We start from the raw sequence: 26,769 nt of genomic DNA, 5'->3' as shown, positions 1-26,769 counted from the left end.
TTTACTATAGTTAAACTGTAAAACCATATTAAAACCATGGTCAAACGATAGTAAAACCATATTAAAACCATGGTAAAATGAAGGTAGAACGATGGTAAAACAATAGTAAAACCATGGTAAAACGATGGTAAAATGATAGTAAAATGACCGTTTCACCATCGTTTTACAATGGTTTTACCATCGTTTTACTATTGTTTTACTATCGTTTTACAATGGTTTTACTATCGTTTTACCATGGTTTTACAATCGTTTTACCATCGTTTTACAATGGTTTTACAATGGTTCTACTATGGTTTTACTATCGTTTTACCATCATTTTACCATTGTTTTACTATCGTTTTACCATCGTTTTACCATTGTTTTACTATCAATGTTATATAGTTTACTATCTTGAACTTTAGAATTTAACTATGGTTTTATGGTTTTACCATCGTTTTACTATCGCTTTACCATCGTTTTACAGTGGTTTTACTATCGTTTTACCATGGTGTTATAATCAATTTACTATAGTTTACTATCTTGAACTTTACAATTTAACTATGGTTTTAGTATGCTTTTACTATAGTTAAACTGTAAAACCATATTAAAACCATGGTAAAACGATAGTAAAACCATATTAAAACCATGGTAAAATGAGGGTAGAACGATAGTAAAACAATAGTAAAATGATAGTAAAACGATGATAAAACGATAGAAAAACAATGGTAAAACGATAGTAAAACGATAGTAAAATGACCGTTTTACCATCGTTTTACAATGGTTTTACAATGGTTTTACTATCGTTCTACCATGGTTTTACAATCATTTTACCATCATTTTACTATCGTTTTACTATTGTTTTACAATGGTTTTACTATCGTTCTACCATGGTTTTACAATCGTTTTACCATCATTTTACTATCGTTTTACAATGGTTTTACTATCGTTTTACCATGGTTTCACAATCGTTTTACCATCGTTTTACCATCATTTTACAATGGTTTTACAATCCTTTTAATATCGTTTTACCATCTTTTTACAATAGTTTTACTATTGTTTTACCCTGATTTTACTATCATTTTACCATCGTTCTACAATGGTTTTACTATCGTTTTACAATGGTTTTACTGTCGTTTTACCATGGTTTTACAATCGATTTACTATCGTTTTACCATGGTTTTACAATCGTTTTACAATCGTTTTACCATGGTTTTACTATCGTTTTACCATGGTTTTACTATCGTTTTACCATCATTTTACAATGGTTTTACCATCGTTTTTACTATCGTTTTACCATGGTTTTACTATCATTTTACTATCGTTTTACCATTGTTTTACTATCGTTTTACCGTCGTTTTACTATCGTTTTACCATCGTTTTACCATTGTTTTGCTATCTATTTACTATAGTTTTCTATCTTGAACTGTATAATTTAACTATGGTTTTAGTATGCTTTTACTATAGTTAAACTGTAACACCATATTAAAACCATAGAAAAACCATATTAAAACCATGGTAAAACGATAGTAAAATGATCATTTAACCATCGTTTTACTATTGTTTTACCATCATATTACTATTGTTTTACTATCGTTTTACTCTCGTTTTACTATCGTTTTACCATCGTTTTACCATTGTTTTACTATCAATTTACTATAGTTTACTATCTTGAACTTTATAATTTAACTATGGTTTTAGTATGCTTTTACTATTGTTCAACTGTAAAACCATATTAAAACCATAGTAAAACGATAGTAAAACCATGATAAATCCATGGTAAAATTAGGGAAGAACAATAGTAAAGCAATAGTAAAACAACAGTAAAACGATGGTAAAACCATGGTAAAACGATAATAAAACAATAGTAAAACCATGGTAAAATGATGGTAAAACGATTGTAAAACCATGGTAAAACGATAGTAAAACCATTGTAAAATTATGGTAAAGCGATGGTAAAACGCTGGTAAAACGATTGTAAAACAATTTTAAAATACTGGTAAAACGATCGTTTTACTATCTTTTTACTATCGTTTTACCATTGTTTTACTATCGGTTTACCATCGTTTTACTTTAGTTTTACTATTATTTTACTATCGTTTTACCATTGTTTTACTATCGTTTTACTATTGTTTTACTATCGTTCTACCCTCATTTTACAATGGTTTTTCAATCATTTTACCATCGTTTTACAATGGTTTTACCATTGTTTTATTATTGTTTTACCATGGTTTTACTATCATTTTACCGTCGTTTTACAATGGTTTTACTATCGTTTTACTATCGTTTTACCATCATTTTACCATCATTTTACTTATGTTTTACCATCGTTTTACTATCGTTTTACCATCGTTTTACCCTCGTTTTACCATTGTTTTACAATGGTTTTAATACGGTTTTAACGTGGTTTTAATATAGTGTTACAGTTTAACTGTAGTAAAAGCATACTAAAAACCATGGTTAAATTATACACTTCAAGATAGTGAACTATAGTAAATTGATAGTAAAACCATGGTAAAACGATAGTAAAACAATAGTAAAACAATGGTAAAACGGTAGTAAAACGATGGTAACATGATTGTAAAACCATGGTAAAATCATAGTAAAACGATAGTAAAACGATTGTAAAACCATGGTAAAATGATAGTAAAACCATTGTAAAACGATGGTAAAACGATTGTAAAACCATTGTAAAACAATCGTTTTACTATCATTTTACCATCGTTTTACCATCGTTTTACCATCGTTTTACAATTGTTTTACCATCGTTTTACTATCGTTTTACCATCATTTTACTATCATTTTACTATTGTTTTACTATCGTTCTACCCTCATTTTACCATGGTTTTAATATGGTTTTACTATAGTTTTACCATGGTTTTAATGTGGTTTTACAGTTTAACTATAGTAAAAGCATACTAAAAACCATAGTTAAATTATACAATTCAAGACAGTAAACTATAGTAAATTGATCGTAAAACCATGGTAAAACGATAGTAAAACAATAGTAAAACAACTGTAAAACGATTGTAAAACGATAGTAAAACCATTGTAAAACAATGGTAAATTTATCGTTTTACTATCGTTTTACTATCGATTAACCATTGTTTTTCAATCATTTTACTATTGTTTTCCTATTGTTTTACCGTCGTATTACTATCGTTTTACTATTGTTTTACCATCGTTTTACTGTTGTTTTACTATCGTTTTACCCTCATTTAACCATGGTTTTTAAAACTAGGGTAAAATAATGGTAAAACGAAAGTAAAACGAGAGTAATACTCATGGTATTACGATGGTAAAACGATGGTAAAACAATAATAAAACAATATTAAAATGATAGTAAAATGATTGTTTTACTATTGTTTTACCATCGTTTTACCATCGTTTTACCATCGTTTTACTATCGTTTTACGATGGTTGACTATCTTGAACTTTATAATTTAACTATGGTTTTAGTATGCTTTTACTATAGTTAAACTGTAAATCAATATTAAAACCATAGTAAAACGATAGTAAAACATATTAAAACCATGGTAAAATGAAGGTAGAACGATGGTAAAACAATAGTAAAACCATGGTAAAACGATGGTAAAACGAAAGTAAAATGACCGTTTCACCATCATTTTACAATGGTTTTACTATCGTTTTACCATCGTTTTACAATGGTTTTACTATCGTTTTCCATGGTTTTACTATCGTTTTACAATGGTTTTACCATCCTTTTTACTATCGTTTTACCATGGTTTTACTATCGTTTTACCATTGTTTTACTATCGTTTTACCGTCGTTTTACTATCGTTTTACCATCGTTTTACCATTGTTTTACTATCTATTTATTATAGTTTACTATCTTGAACTGTATAATTTAACTATGGTTTTAGTATGCTTTTACTATAGTTAAACTGTAACACCATATTAAACCATAGAAAATCCATAATAAAACCATGGTAAAACGATAGTAAAACGATCATTTTACCATCGTTTTACTATTGTTTTACCATCATATTACTATTGTTTTACCATCGTTTTACTCTCGTTTTACTCTTCTTTTACCATCGTTTTACCATTGTTTTAATATCAATTTACTATAGTTTACTATCTTGAACTTTATAATTTAACTATGGTTTTGGTATGCTTTTACTATCGTTAAACTGTAAAACCATATTAAAACCATAGTAAAACGATAGTAAAACTATATTAAATCCATGGTAAAATTAGGGAAGAACGATAGTAAAGCAATAGTAAAACAATAGTAAAACGATGGTAAAACGATCATTTTACCCTCATTTTACCATGGTTTTACTATCGTTTTACGATCGTTTTACCATGGTTTTACTGTCATTTTACCATTGTTTTACTATCGTTTTAGCATTTTTTTTTATCATTGTTTTACTATCGTTTTACCATGGTTTTACTATCAATTTCCGATAGTTTACTATCTAGAACTGTAAAATTAACTATGGTTTTAGTATGCTTTTTTCTATAGTTAAACTGTAACACCTTATTAAAACCATGGTAAAACCATATTAAAACAATGGTAAAATGAGGGTAAAACGATGGTAAAATAATGTAAAACCATTGTAAAATGATGGTAAAACGATAGTAAAATCATTGTAAATCGATGGTGAAACGATTGTAAAACCATTGTAAAACTATCGTTTTACCATTGTTTTACTATTGTTTTACCATCGTTTACCATCGTTTTAATACTTTTTTACTGTCATTTTACCATCGTTTTACCATAGTTTTTTATTGTTTTACCATCAGTTTACCATCGTTTTACCATTGTTTTCCTAGCGTTTTACTATAGTTTTACCATTGTTTTACTTTCGTTTTACCATCGTTTTACTGTCATTTTACCATTGTTTTACTATCGTTTTACTATCGTTTTACCATCGTTTTACTATCGTTTTACTGTTGTTTTATTATCAATATACCCGTTTTACTATCGTTTTACCATGGTTTTAATATGGTTTTACAGTTTTACTATAGTAAAAGCATACTAAAACTAAATTATAAAGTTCAAGTAAGTAAACCATCGTAAAACGATAGTTAAACGATGGTAAAACGATTGTAAAACATTAGTAAAACGATGGTAAAATGATTGTTTTACCATGGTTTTACCATGGTTTTACTATCGTTTTACTATCGGTTTACCATCGTTTTACCCTTGTTTTACCATCATTTTACCATGGTTTTAATATGGTTTTACCATGGTTTTAATATGGTGTTACAGTTTAACTATTGTAAAAGCATACTAAAACCATAGTTAAATAATACAATTCAAAATAGTAAACTATAGTAAATTGATAGAAAAACCATGGTAAAACGATAGTAAAACAATGGTAAAACCATGGTAAAATGATAGTAAAACAATAGTAAAACAATGGCAAAACGATGGTAAAACGATAGTAAAATGAAGGTAAAACGACAGTAAAACCATGGTAAAACGATAGTAAAACCATTGTAAAACGATGGTAAATTGATGGTAAAACGATAATAAAACCATTGTAAAACCATGGTAAAATGATTGTAAAACCATTGTAAAACATTGGTAAAACGATAGTAAAACAATGGTAAAACCATAGTAAAACGATGGTAAAACGATTGTAAAACTATTGTAAAACCATGGTAAAACGATAATAAAACAATAGTAAAAGCATGGTAAAATGATGGTAAAACGATGGTAAAACGATTGTAAAACCATGATAAAACGATAGTAAAACTATGGTAAAACGATAGTAAAACCATTGTAAAATGATGGTAAAGCGATGGTAAAACGATGGTAAAACCATTGTAAAACCATTGTAAAATAATGGTAAAACGATCGTTTTACTATCTTTTTACTATCGTTTTACCATTGTTTTACTATCATTTTACCATCGTTTTACTATAGTTTTACCATTATTTTACTATCGTTTTACTATTGTTTTACTATTGTTCTACCCTCATTTTACCATGGTTTTACAATCATTTTACCATCGTTTTACAATGGTTTTACCATTGTTTTATTATTGTTTTACCATGGTTTTACTATCATTTTACCATCATTTTACAATGGTTTTACTATCGTTTTACTATCGTTTTACCATCATTTTACTATTGTTTTACCATCGTTTTACTATCGTTTTACCATCATTTTACCCTCATTTTACCATTGTTTTACAATAGTTTTAATACGGTTTTACCGTGGTTTTAATATAGTGTTACAGTTTAACTGTAGTAAAAGCATACTAAAAACCATGGTTAAATTATACACTTCAAGATAGTGAACTATATTAAATTGATAGTAAAACCATGGTAAAACGATAGTAAAACAATAGTAAAACAATGGTAAAACGGTAGTAAAACGATGGTAAAATGATTGTAAAAATAGTAAAACAATGGTAAAACGATGGTAAAAAGATCATTTTACCATGGTTTTACCATGGTTTTACTATCGTTTTACTATCGGTTTACCATCATTTTACCCTTGTTTTACCATCATTTTACCATGGTTTTAATATGGTTTTACCATGGTTTTAATATGGTGTTACAGTTTAACTATAGTAAAAGCATACTAAAACCATAGTTAAATAATACAATTCAAAATAGTAAACTATAGTAAACTGATAGTAAAACCATGGTAAAACGATAGTAAAACAATAGTAAAACAATGGTAAAACCATGGTAAAATGATAGTAAAACAATAGTAAAACAATGGCAAAACGATGGTAAAACGATAGTAAAATGAAGGTAAAACGACAGTAAAACCATGGTAAAACGATAGTAAAACCATTGTAAAACGATGGTAAAACGATAGTAAAACAATGGTAAAACCATAGTAAAATGATGGTAAAACGATTGTAAAACGATGGTAAAACCATTGTAAAACCATTGTAAAATAATGGTAAAACGATCGTTTTACTATCTTTTTACTATCGTTTTACCATTGTTTTACTATCGTTTTACCATTGTTTTACTATCGTTTTACTATTGTTTTACTATTGTTCTACCCTCATTTTACCATGGTTTTACAATCATTTTACCATCGTTTTACAATGGTTTTACCATTGTTTTATTATTGTTTTACCATGGTTTTACTATCATTTTACCATCATTTTACAATGGTTTTACTATCGTTTTACTATCGTTTTACCATCATTTTACTATTGTTTTACCATCTTTTTACTATCGTTTTACCATCATTTTACCCTCATTTTACCATTGTTTTACAATGGTTTTAATACGGTTTTACCGTGGTTTTAATATAGTGTTACAGTTTAACTGTAGTAAAAGCATACTAAAAACCATGGTTAAATTATACACTTCAAGATAGTGAACTATATGAAATTGATAGTAAAACCATGGTAAAACGATAGTAAAACAATAGTAAAACAATGGTAAAACGGTAGTAAAACGATGGTAAAATGATTGTAAAACCATGGTAAAACGATAGTAAAACCATTGTAAAATGATGGTAAAACGATAGTAAAACGATTGTAAAACCATGGTAAAATGATAGTAAAACCATTGTAAAACAATGGTAAAATGATGGTAAAACGATTGTAAAACCATTGTAAAACAATAGTAAAACCATAGTAAAATGATGGTAAAACGATTGTAAAAGCATGGTAAAACTATAATAAAACAATAGTTAAACAATGGTAAAACCATGGTAAAACGATAGAAAAACAATAGTAAAACAAAGGTTTTACCATTATTTTACTATCGTTTTACCATCGTTTTACTATCATTTTACTGTTGTTTTACTATCTTTCTACCCATTTTACTATCGTTTTACCATGGTTTTAATATGGTTTTACAGTTTAACAATAGTAAAAGCATACTAAAACCATAGTTAAATTATAAAGTTCAAGTAAGTAAACCATCGTAAAACGATAGTAAAACAATAGTAAAACGATGGTAAAACAATAGTAAAACGATAGTAAAACCATTGTAAAACGATGGTAAAATGATAGTAAAACAATAGTAAAACGATGGTAAAACCATGGTAAAATGATAGTAAAACAATAGTAAAACGATGGTAAAACCATGGCAAAACGATAGTAAAATGATAGTAAAACCATTGTAAACGATGGTAAATTGATAGTAAAACAATAGTAAAACCATTGTAAAATGATGGTAAAACAATGGTAAAACCATGGTAAAACCATGGTAAAACGATAATAAAACGATTGTAAAACCATGGCAAAACGATAGTAAAATGATAGTAAAACCATTGTAAAACGATGGTAAATTGATAGTAAAACCATGGTAAAACCATAGTAAAACCATTGTAAAATGATGGTAAAACAATGGTAAAACGATGGTAAAACGATTGTAAAACCATTGTAAAATAATGGTAAAACGATCGTTTTGCTATCTTTTTACTATCGTTTTACCATTGTTTTACTGTTGTTTTACCATCGTTTTACCCTCATTTTACCATGGTTTTACTTTCATTTTACCATCTTTTTACAATGGTTGTACTATCGTTTTACTATTGCTTTACCATCGTTTTACTATTGTTTTACCATCGTTTTACTATCATTTTACCATGGTTTTACTATCGTTTTACTATCGTTTTACCATCGTTTTACACTCGTTTTACCATGGTTTTACTATCGTTTTACTATCGGTTTACCATCGTTTTACCATCGTTTTACCCTTGTTTTACCATCATTTTACCATGGTTTTAATATGGTTTTACCATGGTTTTATTATGGTGTTACAGTTTAACTATAGTAAAAGCATACTAAAACCATAGTTAACTGATACAATTCAAAATAGTAAACTATAGTAAATTGATAGAAAAACTATGGTAAAACGATAGTAAAACAATAGTTAAACAATGGTAAAACCATGGTAAAACGATAGTAAAACAATAGTAAAACAATGGCATAATGATGGTAAAACGATAGTAAAATGATGGTAAAACGACAGTCAAACCATGGTAAAACGATAGTAAAACCATGGTAAAATGATAGTAAAACCATGGTAAAACGATGGTAAAATGATAGTAAAACCATTGTAAAACGATGGTAAATTGATAGTAAAACAATGGTAAAACCATAGTAAAATGATGGTAAAACGATTGTAAAACCATGGTAAAACGATAATAAAACGATTGTAAAACCATGGCAAAACGATAGTAAAATGATAGTAAAACCATTGTAAAACGATGGTAAATTGATAGTAAAACAATAGTAAAACCATTGTAAAATGATGGTAAAACAATGGTAAAACCATAGTAAAACCATGGTAAAACGATAATAAAACGATTGTAAAACCATGGCAAAACGATAGTAAAATGATAGTAAAACCTTTGTAAAACGATGGTAAATTGATAGTAAAACAATGGTAAAACCATAGTAAAACCATTGTAAAATGATGGTAAAACAATGGTAAAACGATGGTAAAACGATTGTAAAACCATTGTAAAATAATGGTAAAACGATCGTTTTACTATCTTTTTACTATCGTTTTACCATTGTTTTACTGTTGTTTTACCATCGTTTTACCCTCATTTTACCATGGTTTTACTTTCATTTTACCATCGTTTTACAATGGTTTTACTATCGTTTTACTATTGTTTTACCATCGTTTTACTATTGTTTTACCATGGTTTTACTATCATTTTACCATGGTTTTACTATCGTTTTACTATCGTTTTACCATCGTTTTACACTCGTTTTACCATCGTTTTACAATGGTTTTAATAATGTTTTACCATGGTTTTAATATGGTGTTACAGTTTAAGTATAGTAAAAGCATACTAAAAACCATACTTAAATTATACACTTCAAGATAGTGAACTATAGTAAATTGATAGTTGAACCATGGTAAAACGATAGTAAAACAATGGTAAAACGATAGAAAAACCATGGTAAAACGGTGGTAAAACGATAGTAAAACCATTGTAAAACGATGGTAAATTGATGGTAAAACGATAGTAAAATTATTGTAAAACCATTGTAAAACGATGGTAAAACCATTGTAAAACGATGGTAAAACCATAGTAAAACGATAGTAAAAAAATGGTAAATTAATAGTAAAACCATAGTAAAATGATGGTAAATCGATAGTAAAACCATTGTAAAACCATTGTAAAACCATTGAAATACGATGGTTAAACGGTCATTTTACTATCGTTTTACTATCGTTTTACCATTGTTTTACTATCGTTTTACTATCGTTTTACCATCGTTTTACTATCGTTTTACTGTTGTTTTACTATCGTTCTACCCGTTTTACTATTGTTTTACCATGGTTTTAATATGGTTTTACAGTTTACCTATAGTAAAAGCATACTAAAACCATAGTTAAATTATAAAGTTCAAGTAAGTAAACCATCGTAAAACGATAGTAAAACGATAGTTAAACGATGGTAAAACGATTGTAAAACAATAGTAAAACGATGGTAAAACGATGGTAAAATGATCGTTTTACCAATGTTTTTACCATGGTTTTACTATCGTTTTACTATCGGTTTACCATCGTTTTACCCTTGTTTTACCATCATTTTACCATGGTTTTAATATGGTTTTACCATGGGTTTAATATGGTGTTACAGTTTAACTATAGTAAAAGCATACTAAAACCATAGTTAAATGATACAATTCAAGATAGTAAACTATAGTAAATTGATAAAAAAACCATGGTAAAACGATAGTAAAACAATAGTAAAACAATGGTAAAACCATGGTAAAATAATAGTAAAACAATAGTAAAACAATGGCATAATGATGGTAAAATGATAGTAAAATGATGGTAAAACGATAGTAAAACCATGGTAAAACGATAGTAAAACCATGATAAAACGATGGTAAAACGATAGTAAAACCATTGTAAAACGATGGTAAATTGATAGTAAAACAATGGTAAAACCATAGTAAAATGATGGTAAAACGATTGTAAAACCATGGTAAAACGATAAAAAACGATTGTAAAACCATGGTAAAATGATAGTAAAACGATGGTAAAACCGTAATAAATGATGGTAAAACAATGGTAAAACGATGGTAAAACGATTGTAAAACCATTGTAAAATAATGGTAAAATGATCGTTTTACTATCTTTTTACTATCGTTTTATCATTGTTTTACTATTGTTTAACCATCGTTTTACTAAAGTTTTACCATTATTTTACTATCGTTTTACAATTCTTTTACTATCGTTTTACTATTGTTTTACTATCGTTCTACCCTCATTTTATCATGGTTTTACAATCATTTTACCATCGTTTTACAATGGTTTTACCATTGTTTTACCATTGTTTTATTATCGTTTTACCATGGTTTTACTATCATTTTACATTGGTTTTACTATCGTTTTCTAGCATTTTACCATAGTTTTACCAATGTTTTTACCATCGTTTTACTATCGTTTTACTATCGGTTTACCATCGTTTTACCCTTGTTTTACCATCATTTTACCATGGTTTTAATATGGTTTTACCATGGGTTTAATATGGTGTTACAGTTTAACTATAGTAAAAGCATACTAAAAACGCTACGGTTACTAAAGTAACCCTTCGTTCCCCGAGGGGGGGAACGGAAATGCTATGTGGAAACTTCCACTATGGGGATTTCGTCAGAATCCAATCATCTGAAAGAGTAAAAAAACGGGCCAATGAAATGCCAATGAGTTGGCAGCGTCAGCGTGCACAGCTGGCGTCAATGACAATCAGTCATGCTATAAAGACGCAGCCCGTGCCATGCTCGACATCCTTTTCTAGCTGAAGAGACTTTCACGCTCAACAGCTAAGGGACAATCGTTGTGGCGAAGGAACAGCATTTCCGTTCCCCCCCTCGGGGAACGAAGGGTTACTTTAGTATCCGTAGCGTTCCCCTTCGGATGGGGAACTCCAATGCTATGTGGAAACTTCCACTATGGGGAAATCTATGGAAAACGCCACAACGAAAGAACCTTACTGCGTCCCTGGCGAAGGGTGTGCCACGCAGTAGAGCGAGCGCACCTACAACGCCCCGAGACACAGTCTTCCAACGTGTCCCCTGGCCCTCACTTACCTGTTCAGAACAGTTATGTTTTTAGGGGAGTCGCAATAACCCAGTAAAATAGGTTTTGATACGACAGTACGTTGGGAAAGCGTTCAGTCCCGATAGGGAGGACGCTGCGGAGCTCACCTGTTACCCAGATGGGAGACCTGGTGACAACCTATGGACTAGCCCAGAGATGGGGAGTCCTTGCATAAGGATGGTTAGCGGGGAGGGAAGACACGAGCCTGCCCTAGAAGGGGGGACTATACCGTGGCTGAGTGAACGTATGGGATCGCCAGCGGGGATCACACATAGCAGGCACCTATACCCAGAACGCGGGCTGACCAGCGGGCATGCCGACAACATAACGGGCCAACACCTGACTCCTCCGCTGAGTCAGGTGCTGGGGGCCTCGGAGGAACTCTGCAGGGTTCGCCAAAGAAATGGGGAACTAAACTGACAAAGCTGAAAAAGTGCACGTATCTCCGGGTTAGGGAGAGTGGCGCAGCAAGCGTGTTTCAACACCTCAACCGAATCGTTTCCTCAATCACCAAGGGTTGCCTAATACCCTTGAGGAAACCGGCTCCACTCGCAGATTGTAACCTTGCAAATGTATTGGGTGTCACCCAACCCGTAGCTCTACAAATGTCTGTCAGAGAGGCGCCGCGTGCTAACGCCCAGGAGGATGCGATGCTCCGTAGTGGAGTGCGCTCTCACCCCCGGGGGACACAGCTCACCCTGGCCCAAAGGCGAGGGAGATGGCATCCACTATCCAGTGGGCCAACCTCTGTTTAGATACGGCACTTCCCATCTGCCGACCACTGTAATGGACAAAGAGCTGGTCAGAGGATCTAAGGCTCTGAGTGTGGTCCACATATATTCGCAAAGCGCGAACAGGACACAACAATGAAAGGGCTGGGTCTGCCTCCTCCGCGGGCAGCGCTTGCAGGCTCACTACCTGATTGTTAAACGGCGTGGTAGGAACCTTGGGCACATAGCCGGGCCGGGGTCTCAGGACAACGTGAGAGTAGGCCGGCCCGAATTCTAGGCACGAGTCACTGACCAAAAATGCCTCCAGGTACCTAACCCTCTTAACCGATGCCAACACGACCAGCAGAGCTGTCTTCAAGGACAGAAATCTCAAGGATACTGAGTCGAGTAGTTCGAAGGGATCCCCACATAGGCTCGTAGCACTACCGCGAGATCTCGAGGGTATGAGAGGGGGGCGGGGGAAAACATCCGCCTCGCACCTCTGAGGAACTGGATGATGAGGTTATGCCTCCCCACGGTGCCGCCATCCAGGCATCATGATGAGCGGAGATGGTGGCCACGTAAACCCTCAGTGTGGAGCGCGACAGCCTTCGCTCCACCTGTCCTGAAGGAAAGAAAGCACAACACTGATCTGGCAAGATCGGGGGTCTTCTCGGCAAGAAGCGCACCACTCAGTGAATAGACTTCACTCCAGGGCGTAGGCATGCCTCGTAGAGGGTGCACTAGCCTGAGTGATGGTATTAACCACCGCCACCGGTAGGTTACCTGTCTTCCTCGTCGCGTCTTATGGACCCCACGTGGAGGTTCCACAGAACTAAGCGGGGGTGCCAGATGGTGCCCTGTCCCTGAGAGAGTAGGTCCTCTCTCAAAGGGACTCGCCAGGGGGGGCGTCGCGAGGAGGGAGAGTTCTGATATCCAGGTCCGGTTGGGCCAGGGGCGCAACTAGCAGGACCTGCCCCTCGTCCTCCCTGACCTTGCACAGAAACTGCGCGAGTAGGCTCACTGGGGGGAGTGCATACTTACGCATGACTCGGGGTGGAGTCGCCATTCTCCCAGGGAAGGAGCTGCCGTGAGAGCCTGTTGGCCGCACGGTTGAGCCCATCCGGGGTGTGAATAGCAAGCAGCGACTTCAGCCGCGTATGACTCCAGAGGAGCAGACGGCGAGCGAGCTGAGACATGCAGCGGGAGCGTATACCCCCCATCCGGATGGAATACGCTACCGCGGCCGTACTGTCCGTCCTGACCAGCACGTGTTGCTCCCTCAGCACCGGTAAAAAGCAGCGCAGAGCGAGAAACACTGCCAACAGCTCTAGGCAGTTGATATGCCAATGCAGCTGGGTTCCCCTCCACAGGTCCGCAGCAGCATGCCCGCTACACACGGCCCCCCCACCCCATACTGGAGGCATCTGCCGAAACGACAGCCTGCCTGGACGCCTGACCTAGGGGCACACTGGCCCGTAGGAAGGAGGGGTCCTTTCCAGGGGGTGCGGGTGCGGTAACACAGCGCAGTGACAGTCACTCGGTGTGTGCCCGCGTGCCATGCACGTCTGGGGACCCGATCGTGAAGCCAATGCTGTAGTGGTCTCATATGGAGCAATCCGAGCGGCGTGGCCGCGGCTACGGATGCCATATGCCCCAGGAGCCTCTGAAATAATTTCAGGGGGACCACTTTTTTTCCTGTCGAACTCTCTCAGACAGTTCAGCATTACCTCAGCGCGCTCTCGTGAGAGGCGCGCCTCCATAGTGATCGAGTCCAGCTCCAACCCGAGAAAGGAGATGCTCTGCACGGGGGCGAGCTTGCTCTTTTCTCGGTTGACCTGAAACCCCAACGAGCGGTGGTGCCAGAGTACCTTGTCTCTGTGCATAATCAATTGCTCCCGAGAGTGGGCTAAAAATCAGCCAGTCATCGAGATAATTGAGCGTGCGGATGCCGGCGAGCCGAAGGGGCGCGAGGGCACCCTCCGCGAGCTTGGTGAAAACTCACGGAGACAGAGAGAGCCCGAAGGGGAGGACCTTGTATTGCCACGCTCGACCTTCAAACGCAAACCGCAGAAACTGCCGGTGGCGTGGAAGTGTGGAGATATGAAAATACGCGTCCTTCAGATCTATTGCTGCAAACCAATCCTGAGGACGAACGCATCGCGTGATGCGCATCTGCGTAAGCACTCTGGAGCGCAGCCTGTGAAGGCAGCGGTTCAAAATGTGCAGATATAGGATTGGCCATAGCCCACCGTTTTTTTTTTTTTTTTTTTTTTTTGGGCACGATGAAGTGCGGGCTGTAAAACCCGCGCTCCATCTCGGCTGGAGGGCCGGCTCGATTGCATCCTTCGCCAGGAGGACAGCAATCTCCTCTCGCAAGACAGGGGCGGACGCAGGACTGACCCTGGTCGCCCGTGAACCTGGGAGGCCGTTTCGCGAACTGAATCGCATAGCCGAGTCTGGTCGTATGGATGAGCCATTGCCATTGCCATTGCGATTGCGCCTTTAAATAACGTGCCCCGCCCTCCAGCGGGGAAAGAGCAAATTCCCTCCTCTCTAGATGGCCCGCCTCAGGGACGCTTCGCGGTCCGTTTTACCGAACTTAGCGGCACCCTGGGCGGGGGACGCTGGTTGCCGGCGCGATGCTCGGCGCAGCCGCGTGGCCGGAGGCGCAGGCGGGGGCGGCGAAGCAAAGCTGCGGGCGGGCGTCCTCGGCGAAAAAGCAGTGGATGTGGATGGCTCGGCGGGGGGGAGCGGTCATACAATCCCGCCGATAGAGACCTCGCCCATCGCCTCCGACTGCTCTATCACCGGCGTGAATTCCTGGGCGAATTCACCACCAGTGTCGCCGAACAGGCAAGCCTGGAATATGGGTGAGTTAAGAAAGCGAACTTTGTCAACGTCACGCACATCACCAGGTTTAACCTGAGGTGGCATTCCTGGATCACGGATGTGATCATCGTCCTTCCCAGGGCACACACAGCCGACTTTTTTTTTTTTTTTTGTAAGAGCATAGTCGGTTGCGGTGCGGAGCGAATGCTCAGTCCTGGGTCAGAACCATCCTCGCGCAGCCAGGCCAGCGCCTGCGCTTGGTAGCGCTGGTAGGTGGCCATAGCGTGCATGGTGAGGGGGGAAGGCGCACGCAGCACACTGCGTGAGCCTACTGTGCCCATCCAGGAAGAAGGGGATGGGGAGGCTTAGAAGGTCTCGCCTTCATCCTCCACATCACATCCCTCTAATCGGTCCGGCCGCGGGGCTGGGGGATAAACCATCTCCAGAGCCACGGCCGAAGCAGCCTGGGGAAGCACAGCCGCAAAGTCTGCTTTTGGATTCGACGCCGCGCTCAAAGTCCCGGAGGGAGCGAGCGGGTTCGAATCCTCGTCAGACCTTGACAGCCCAACCTCTAAGGATGGTGAGGATGGAAGCGCACGCAGATCGGGCAGAAAAAAGTGCCCTCAGGACTGCGTGAGTTTACTGTGCACTTCCGGGAAGAAGGGGACGGGAGGCTTTGAAGGTCTTGCCTCCTTATATCCTCCACATCACACCCATCTAGTCGGTCCGGCCGCGGGGCTGGGGGATAAACCATCACCAGACCCACGGCGGAAGCAGCCCGAGAAAGCACGGCCATCACGTCTGCTTTTTAGATGCTAACGCCGCGCTCTCCACCCCGGAGGGAGGGAGCGAGCGGGCTCGCATCCTCATCAGACAATGACAGCCCATCCTCCGATGCAGCGATGGACATCTGACCCCCGGTGTCATCAGGTGAGAGAGCGACCATCCAAGGACGGAACGCTTCTCTTCACCTGAAGCTTGGATGGAGCGCGTGGAGGAGCGAGAGGTCCGCGGCCCGGGGGCGGCGGATTTACTCCCACTGAAACCCTCAGATCTGCCCGAGTGCCAACCGCAGTGCGGGGGACAACTGGGGTGGGTGGCTCTTTTGCAAGAGCGAGCCGCGATCAGTGATGGCATGCACTGCCCGCGAGCACCGCATTAACATGCTGGACCCCCAGACATGAAACGCTGTGCTCGTGCCCATCATCCAGGGATAGGAAACCACCGCATCCAGAAACGCACGGTCGGAGTGACGTCTTGAAAAAGACGCGCTGCACGACCGTGTTGCTCTTTTAGGAAAGCTTTTTTCCTATATACAAACCGCTCTTGGAGGACCGGACCCAAAGGACGCCAGGCAAGGGAGAAATACCCAGCTCGACCATCTGCCACTGCATATACGCGCTCTGGACCGGGAGAAGCTGCTTCTCGATCTCTCTCTGTAGACACAGGTTGGAGATACCCTCAAAGACTCTCTCAGAAGCTTCGTGAAAGGCTCTGAAAGCGAAAGGATGTCGAGCATGGCAATGGCTGCGTCTTTATAGCATGAATGATTGTCATTGACGCCAGCTGTGCCCGCTGACGCTGCCAACTCATTGGCATTTCATTGGCCCGTTTTTATACTCTTTCAGATGATTGGATTCTGACGAAATCCCCATAGTGGAAGTTTCCACATAGCATTGGAGTTCCCCATCCGAAGGGGAACCATAGTTAAATTATACACTTCAAGATAGTGAACTATAGTAAATTGATAGTTAAACCATGGTAAAACGATAGTAAAACAAAAGTAAAACAATGGTAAAACGATGGTAAAACGATAGTAAAACCATTGTAAAACGATGGAAAATTGGTGGTAAAACGATTGTAAAACCATGGGAAAATGATTGTAAAACCATTGTAAAACAATGGTAAAACGATAGTAAAACAATGGTAAAACCATAATAAAACGATGGTAAAACGATAATAAAACGATAGTAAAACCATGGTAAAATGATGGTAAAACGATGGTAAAACGATTGTAAAACCATGGTAAAACGATAGTAAAACGTTGGTAAAACGATAGTAAAACCATTGTAAAATGATGGTAAAACGATGGTAAAAACATTGTAAAACCATTGTAAAATAATGGTAAAACGATCGTTTTACTATCTTTTTACTATCGTTTTACCATTGTTTTACTATCGTTTTACCATCGTTTTACTATAGTTTTACCATTATTTTACTATCATTTTACCATTGTTTTACTATCGTTTTACTATTGTTTTACTATCATTTTTCTATCGTTTTACCATGGTTTTACCAATGTTTTACTATCGTTTTACCATCGTTTTACTATTGTTTTACCATCATTTTACTATCTTTTTACCATGGTTTTACTATCTTTTTACTATTGTTTTACCATCGTTTTACCTTCGTTTTACCATCATTTTACAATGGTTTTAATATGGTTTTACCATGGTTTTAATATGGTGTTACAGTTTAACTATAGTAAAAGCATACTAAAAACCATAGTTAAATTATACACTTCAAGATAGTGAACTATAGTAAATTGATAGTAAAACCATGGTAAAATGATAGTAAAACAATAGTAAATCGATGGTAAAACGATTCTAAAACCATGGTAAAATGACAGTAAAACCATGGTAAAATGATAGTAAAACCATTGTAAAACGGTGGTAAAACGATTGTAAAACAATTGTAAAACGATGGTAAAACAAGCGTTTTACTATCGTTTTACTATCATTTTACTATCGATTTACCATCATTTTACTATCATTTTACTATTGTTTTACTATCGTTCTACCCTCATTTTACCATGGTTTTATCATGGTTTTATTATAGTTTTACCATGGTTTTAATATGGTGTTACAGTTTAACTATAGTAAAAGCATACTAAAACCATAGTTAAATTATAAAGTTCAAGTAAGTAAACCATCGTAAAACGATAGTAAAACGATAGTTAAACGATGGTAAAACAATTGTAAAACAATAGTAAAACGATGGAAGACGATGGTAAAATGATCGTTTTACCATGGTTTTACCATGGATTTACTATCGTTTTACTATTGGTTTACCATCGTTTTACCCTTGTTTTACCATGGTTTTAATATGGTTTTAATATGGTTTTACCATGGTTTTAATATGGTGTTACAGTTTAACTATAGTAAAAGCATACTAAAACCATAGTTAACTGATACAATTCAAGATAGTAAACTATAATAAATTGATAGAAAAACCATGGTAAAACGATAGTAAAACAATAGTAAAACAATAGTAAAACAATGGTAAAACCATGGTAAAACGATAGTAAAACAATTGTAAAACGATGGTAAAACAAGCGTTTTACTATCACTTTACTCTCATTTTACCATCGTTTTAACAAGTGCTATAGACAAGTTTCAGGTGTGTAAAGTCTAAGAAGCTAAGCTAAGATACGAAGATACGAAGGAGCAAAGCCAGAGGTCGCTTTGTAAGCAAACATCAGAGCTTTGAATTTGATGCGAACAGCAACTGGCAGCCAGTGCAAATGGGTGAGTAGCGGAGTGACATGTGCTCTTTTGGGTTCAGGCTCGTGCTGCTGCGTTCTGAAGCAGCTGAAGAGGTTTGATAATATTAGCTGGAAGCCCGGCTAGTAGAAAGTTGCAATAGTCCAGTTTGGAGAGAACAAGAGCTTGAACAATGAGTTGAGCTGTGTGTTCAGATAGGAAGGGTCGGACCTTTCTGATGTTATAGAGTGCAAATCTGCAAGATCGAGCAGTTCTAGAAATGTGGTTAGAGAAGTTTAGTTGGTCATCAATCGTTACTCCAAGGCTTTTTACCATTTTGGATGCAGTAATGGTTGCCCCATCCATCTGGATTGAAAAGTTGTGGTGTAGAGTCGCGTTGGCAGAAACTTCAAGCATTTCCGTTTTCGCGAGGTTAAGCTGAAGATGATGATCTTTCATCCAGTGTGAAATGTCTGACAGGCAGGCTGAAATGCGAGCTGGAACCGAGGGATCATCAGGGTGAAAAGAGAGGTATAGCTGGGTATCATCAGCATAGCAGTGGTAGGAAAATCCATGTTTCTGGATGACTGTTCCTAAAGATGTCGTGTAGATGGAGAAGAGAAGTGGCCCAAGAACAGAGCCCTGAGGTACCCCAGTGTTTAGATGCTGTAGGTTGGACACCTCTCCCCTCCAAGACACCCTGAATGACCTGTCCGAGAGGTAAGAACTGAACCATTGAATAACAGTGCCTGTGACGCCCAGTGACTCAAGCATAGATAGCAGGATCTGGTGGTTTACAGTGTCAAAAGCAGCTGATAAATCCAGCAAGATGAGGACAGATGATTTAGAGTCTGCTTTAGCCAGTCTGAGATCCTCCATGACCGAGAGCAGGGCAGTCTCAGTTCAGTGGCCTTTCTTAAAGCCAGATTGCTTGTTGTCCATGAGGTTGTTTTGAGTAAGAAAGTCCAGGACTTGATTGAACACTACTTTCTCCAAAATCTTGGCCATGAATGGAAGCAGGGATACCAGTCGGTAGTTTTCAAGTAGCGTTTGATCCAGGTTGGGTTGCTTTAGCAGTGGGCTTACCCTAGCCTGCTTAAATGAAGTAGGGAATAGACCAGAGTCAAGAGATGTGTTAATTATGTGAGTCAGTGTTGGTATGACTGCAGGAGAAATGGCTTGCAAGAGATGAGAGGGAATGGGATCAAGCGGACAGGTAGTTGCATGGCTCGATAGCATGAGATTGGACACCTCAGACTCAGAGAGCTGGGAAAAAGAGGTGTGTGTGTGTGGTGTTGGTGGTGTATCTTGTGTGTTTGTTGTAGGTGCAGCAAATTGAGCACTGATTTTTGCAGTTTTGGTGCAAAAGAATGTAGCAAAGTCATCAGTAGTGAGTGTGAAGGATGCGGGTGGAGGAGGAGGATAGAGGAGGGAGGAAAATGTTTTAAAAAGTAAGCGTTTTACCATCGTATTACTATCATTTTACTATCGTTTTACCATGGTTTACTATCTTGAATTTTATAATTTAGCTATGGTTTTAGTATTCTTTTACTACAGTTAAACTGTAAAACCATATTACAACCATTGTAAAACGATAGTAAAACCATATTAAAAACCATGGTTAAATGAGGGTAAAACGATAGTAAAACAACAGTAAAACGATAGTAAAACAATGGTAAAATGATAGCAATACGATGGTAAAACGATAGTAAAATGATAGAAAAACAATGGTAAAACGATAGTAAAATGATAATTTTACCATTGTTTTACAATGGTTTTACTATTATTTTACAATCGTTTTACAATTGTTTTACTATTGTTTTACTATCGTTTTACCATGGTTTTACTATCAATTTACTATAGTTTACTATTTTGAATTGTATAATTTAACTATGGTTTTTAGTATGCTTTTACTATAGTTAAACTGTAACACCATATTAAAATCATGGTAAAACCATATTAAAACCATGGTAAAACGAGGGTAAAATGATGGTAAAACGATAGTAAAACGATATTAAAACCATGGTAAAATGATGGTAAGACGATCATTTTGCCATCATTTTACTATTGTTTTACCATCGTTTTACTATCGTTTTACGATGGTTTACTATCTTGAACTTTATAATTTAACTTTGGTTTTAGTATGCTTTTACTATAGTTAAACTGTAAAACCATATTAAAACAATGGTAAACCTATAGTAAAACCATATTAAAACCATGGTAAAATGAGGGTATAACAATAGTAAAACAATAGTAAAATGATAGTAAAACGATGGTAAATTGATGGTAAAACGATCGTAAAACTATAGTAAAATGATAGCAAAACGATTGTAAAACCATGGTAAAATGATTGTAAAACCATTGTAAAACAATGGTAAAACGATAGTAAAACCATTGTAAAACGATGGTAAAACGATTGTAAAACCATTGTAAAACAATGGTAAAATTATCGTTTTACTATCGTTTTACCATCATTTTACTATGGTTTTACTATCATTTTACTATCGTTTTACCATCGTTTTACCATGGTTTTACCATGGTTTTATTGTGGTTTACCATGGTTTTATTATGTTGTTACAGTTTAACTAACAGTTTTACTAAAACCATAGTTAAATTATACAGTTCAAGATAGTAAACTGTAGTAAATTGATAGTAAAACTATGGTAAAACGATAGTAAAACAATGGGAAAACAATGGTAAAACGATGGTAAAACGATAGTAAAACGATGGTAAAATGACAGTAAAACAATGGTAAAACGATAGTAGAACGATAGTAAAACCTTGGTAATACAATAGAAAAATGATAGTAAAATCATGGTAAAACGATAGTAAAACCATAGTAAAGCCATGGTAAAACGATAGTAAAACGAAAGTAAAACGATGGCAAAATGATGGTAAAATGATAGTAAAACCATGGTAGAGCGATAGTAAAACGATGGTAAACGATAGTAAAACCATAGTAAAATGATGGTTAACGATAGTAAAACCATGGTAGACGATGGTAAAAAGACAGTAAACCATGGTAAAACAATAGTAAAACGATAGTAAAACCATGGTAAAACGATAGTAAAACAATGGTAAAATGATGGTAAAACAATAGTAAAACGATAGTAAAACGAATGTAAAACCATTGTAAAACGAGGGCAAAACGATCATTTACTATCGTTTTTCTATCACTTTACCATTGTTTTACTATCATTTTACTATCGTTTTACCATCGTATTACTATCGTTTTACCATTGTTTTACTATCGTTTTACTATCGTTTTACCATCGTTTTACTATAATTTTACTATCATTCTACCCTCATTTGACCATGGTTTTAATATGGTTTTACTATCGTTTTACCATGGTTGTAATATGGTTTTACAGTTTAACTGTAGTAAAAGCATACTAAAACCATAGTTAAATTATAAAGTTCAAGATAGTAAACCATGGTAAAACGATAGTAAAATGATAGAAAAACAATGGTAAAACGATAGTAAAATGATAATTTTACCATTGTTTTACAATGGTTTTACTATTATTTTACAATCGTTTTACAATTGTTTTACTATTGTTTTACTATCGTTTTACCATGGTTTTACTATCAATTTACTATAGTTTACTATTTTGAATTGTATAATTTAACTATGGTTTTTAGTATGCTTTTACTATAGTTAAACTGTAACACCATATTAAAATCATGGTAAAACCATATTAAAACCATGGTAAAACGATGGTAAAACGAGGGTAAAATGATGGTAAAACGATAGTAAAACGATATTAAAACCATGGTAAAATGATGGTAAGACGATCATTTTGCCATCATTTTACTATTGTTTTACCATCGTTTTACTATCGTTTTACGATGGTTTACTATCTTGAACTTTATAATTTAACTTTGGTTTTAGTATGCTTTTACTATAGTTAAACTGTAAAACCATATTAAAACAATGGTAAACCTATAGTAAAACCATATTAAAACCATGGTAAAATGAGGGTATAACAATAGTAAAACAATAGTAAAATGATAGTAAAACGATGGTAAATTGATGGTAAAACGATCGTAAAACGATAGTAAAATGATAGCAAAACGATTGTAAAACCATGGTAAAATGATTGTAAAACCATTGCAAAACAATGGTAAAACGATAGTAAAACCATTGTAAAACGATGGTAAAACGATTGTAAAACCATTGTAAAACAATGGTAAAATTATCGTTTTACTATCGTTTTACCATCATTTTACTATGGTTTTACTATCATTTTACTATCGTTTTACCATCGTTTTACCATGGTTTTACCATGGTTTTATTGTGGTTTACCATGGTTTTATTATGTTGTTACAGTTTAACTAACAGTTTTACTAAAACCATAGTTAAATTATACAGTTCAAGATAGTAAACTGTAGTAAATTGATAGTAAAACTATGGTAAAACGATAGTAAAACAATGGGAAAACAATGGTAAAACGATGGTAAAACGATAGTAAAACGATGGTAAAATGACAGTAAAACAATGGTAAAACGATAGTAAAACCATAGTAAAGCCATGGTAAAACGATAGTAAAACGAAAGTAAAACGATGGCAAAATGATGGTAAAATGATAGTAAAACCATGGTAGAGCGATAGTAAAACGATGGTAAACGATAGTAAAACCATAGTAAAATGATGGTTAACGATAGTAAAACCATGGTAGACGATGGTAAAAAGACAGTAAACCATGGTAAAACAATAGTAAAACGATAGTAAAACCATGGTAAAACGATAGTAAAACAATGGTAAAATGATGGTAAAACAATAGTAAAACGATAGTAAAACGAATGTAAAACCATTGTAAAACGAGGGCAAAACGATCATTTACTATCGTTTTTCTATCACTTTACCATTGTTTTACTATCATTTTACTATCGTTTTACCATCGTATTACTATCGTTTTACCATTGTTTTACTATCGTTTTACTATCGTTTTACCATCGTTTTACTATAATTTTACTATCATTCTACCCTCATTTGACCATGGTTTTAATATGGTTTTACTATCGTTTTACCATGGTTGTAATATGGTTTTACAGTTTAACTGTAGTAAAAGCATACTAAAACCATAGTTAAATTATAAAGTTCAAGATAGTAAACCATGGTAAAACGATAGTAAAATGATAGTAAAACGATGGTAAAAATTTTCGTTTTACCATCATTTTCCCATGGTTTCACTATCGTTTTACTATCGTTTTACCATCATTTTACCATGGTTTTAATGTGGTTTTACCATGGTTGTAATATGTTGTTACAGTTTTACTAACAGTTTTACTAAAACCATAGTTAAATTATACAGTTTAAGATAGTAAACTGTAGTAAATTGATAGTAAAACCATGGTAAAACGATAGTAAAACGAAAGTAAAACGATAGAAAAATGAAAGTAAAACGATAGTAAAACGATGGTAAATGATGGTAAAACAATAGTAAAACTAAAGTAAAACGATGGTAAAACGATAGTAAAACAATAGTAAAACTATGGTAGAATGATAGTAAAACGATGGTAAAACGAAAGTAAAACCATGGTAAAACAAAAACAATGGTAAAACGATGGTAAAACAATAGTAAAACCATGGTAAAACGATGGTAAAAAGATAGTAAACCATGGTAAAACAATAGTAAAACGATAGTAAAATCATGGTAAAACGATGGTAAAACGATAGTTAAACCTTGGTAAAACTATAGTAAAACTATAGTAAAACGATAGTAAAACTATGGTAAAACGATGGTAAAACAATAGTAAAACGATAGTAAAATGATAGTAAAACGATGGTAAAACGACAGTAAAAGGATGGTAAAACGATAGTAAAGCGATGGTAGAACGAAAGTAAAATGATAGTAAAATGAAAGTAAAATGATGGTAAAACGATAGTAAAGCGATGGTAGAACGAAAGTAAAACGATAGAAAAATTATTGTAAAACCATTGTAAAACGAGGGCAAAACGATCATTTTACTATCGTTTTACCATCGTTTTACTATCGTTTTACCATGGTTTTACTATCAATTTACTACAGTTTTACCATCGTTTTACTGTTGTTTTACTAACGTTCTACCCTCATTTAACCATGGTTTTAATATGGTTTTACTATCGTTTTACCATGGTTTTAATATGGTTTTACAGTTTAACTGTAGTAAAAGCCAACTAAAACCATAGGTAAATTATAAAGTTCAAGATAGTAAACCATGGTAAAACGATATTAAAACGATAGTAAAACGATGGTAAAACAATAATAAAACGATGGTAAAACGATGGTAAAATGATGGTTAAATTATCGTTTTACTATCGTTTTACCATCATTTTACCATGGTTTTACTATCGTTTTACTATCGTTTTACCATCATTTTACAATGGTTTAAATGTGGTTTTACCATGGTTGTAATATGTTGTTACAGTTTTACTAACAGTTTTACTAAAACCTTAGTTAAATTATACAGTTCAAGATAGTAAACTGTAGTAAATTGATAGTAAAACCATGGTAAAACGATAGTAAAACGATAGTAAAACGATAGAAAAATGAAAGTAAAACGATAGTAAAACGATGGTAAATGATGGTAAAACAATAGTAAAACTAAAGTAAAACGATGGTAAAACGATAGTAAAACAATAGTAAAACTATGGTAGAATGATAGTAAAACGATGGTAAAGCGATAGTAAAACCATGGTAAAATGATAGTAAAGCGATGGTAGAACGAAAGTAAAATGATAGTAAAATGAAAGTAAAATGATGGTAAAACGATAGTAAAACCATGGTAAAACGATAGTAAAGTGATGGTAAAACGAAAGTAAAACGATAGAAAAATGATTGTAAAACCATTGTAAAACGAGGGCAAAACGATCATTTTACTATCGTTTTACCATCGTTTTACTATAGTTTTACTATAGTTTTACCAATGTTTTACTATCATTTTACTATCGTTTTACCATCGTTTTACTGTTGTTTTACTAACGTTCTACCCTCATTTAACCATGGTTTTAATATGGTTTTACTATCGTTTTACCATGGTTTTAATATGGTTTTACAGTTTAACTGTAGTAAAAGCAAACTAAAACCATAGGTAAATTCTAAAGTTCAAGATAGTAAACCATGGTAAAACGATATTAAAACGATAGTAAAACGATGGTAAAACAATAATAAAATGATGGTAAACTGATGGTAAAATTATCGTTTTACTATCGTTTTACCATCATTTTACCATGGTTTTACTATCATTTTACTATCGTTTTACCATCATTTTACCATGGTTTTAATGTGGTTTTACCATGGTTTTATTATGTTGTCACTGTTTAACTAACAGTTTTACTAAAACCATAGTTAAATTATACATTTCAAGATTGTAAACTGTAGTAAATTGATAGTAAAACTATGGTAAAACGATAGTAAAACAATGGTAAAACAATGGTAAAATGATGGTAAAACGATAGTAAAACGATGGTAAAATGACAGTAAAACAATGGCAAAAAGATAGTAGAACGATAGTAAAACCTTGGTAAAACAATAGAAAAACGAAAGTAAAACTATAGTAAAACGATGGTAAAATGATAGTAAAATCATGGTAAAACGATAGTAAAACCATAGTAAAGCCATGGTAAAACGATAGTAAAACGAAAGTAAAACTATGGCAAAATGATGGTAAAATGATAGTAAAACCATGGTAGAGCGATAGTAAAACGATGGTAAACGATAGTAAAATCATAGTAAAATGATGGTAAAACAAAAGTAAAACGA

The sequence above is a fragment of the Danio aesculapii genome, chromosome 6 (genome assembly GCF_903798145.1).
Source record: "Danio aesculapii chromosome 6, fDanAes4.1, whole genome shotgun sequence".
Taxonomy (NCBI): domain Eukaryota; kingdom Metazoa; phylum Chordata; class Actinopteri; order Cypriniformes; family Danionidae; genus Danio; species Danio aesculapii.
This window is presented reverse-complemented; position numbering follows the sequence as displayed.